Source organism: Stegastes partitus, unplaced genomic scaffold, assembly GCF_000690725.1.
Source record: "Stegastes partitus isolate 25-593 unplaced genomic scaffold, Stegastes_partitus-1.0.2 Scaffold958, whole genome shotgun sequence".
Taxonomy (NCBI): domain Eukaryota; kingdom Metazoa; phylum Chordata; class Actinopteri; family Pomacentridae; genus Stegastes; species Stegastes partitus.
The window spans coordinates 101,600-102,225 of record NW_007578689.1 but is presented as its reverse complement, the minus strand read 5'-3'; the positions used below and the strand labels follow the sequence as shown (position 1 = coordinate 102,225).

Sequence of the window (626 nt, the reverse complement as noted above, 5' to 3'; positions counted from 1 at the left end):
TAACTACAGCTAACTGTAGCTAATTATAACTAACTACAGCTACTGACAGCTACCTTCAGCTAACAACAACTACCTACAGCTAACTGTAGCTAACTATAGCTAACTACAGCTAACTACAGCTAATTGCAGCTACCTATAGCTAAGTACAGCTAACTAGAATAGAATAGAATAGAATAGAATAGAATAGAATAGAATAGAATACTTTTTATTGTCATCACACAAAAGGTACAACAAAATTAAGAAGCAATTCCAGTGGTGCAGAAGTATAAAAAGTACAAGTACAAAAAGATAAATAAGAATATCTACATGTATTTACAAAAGGAGCCAGTAGGACGTATATACAGTCAGCCAGATGGTAGAACAAATATATAATGTAATGTATGGCACTGTTGGGGTAGGAACACTGTGGATATATGAGAAACATAAATAATTATTAGAAGTAATGATACAGTATCACATGTTGGTGAGTCTGGATGTGCGGGCCTGGATGGACCGGTACCTCCTTCCTGAGGGCAGCAGTGAGAACAGGCTGAGCCCAGGGTGTCATAGATGTCTGACAGAGAGGACAGCTGTGCTCCCATGATGCTCTGTGCTGACTTCCTGACTCTCTCCAAAGGCTTCTTGTC

General features: G+C 39.0%; 1 protein-coding gene across 1 annotated transcript in view; it reads left to right on the top strand.

Annotated features, from left to right (window-relative positions):
- The window catches only part of ptprbl (protein tyrosine phosphatase receptor type B, like), a 41,606-nt gene that overhangs the window by 33,340 nt on the left and 7,640 nt on the right, over nucleotides 1-626 (top strand). The window lies entirely within an intron of this gene.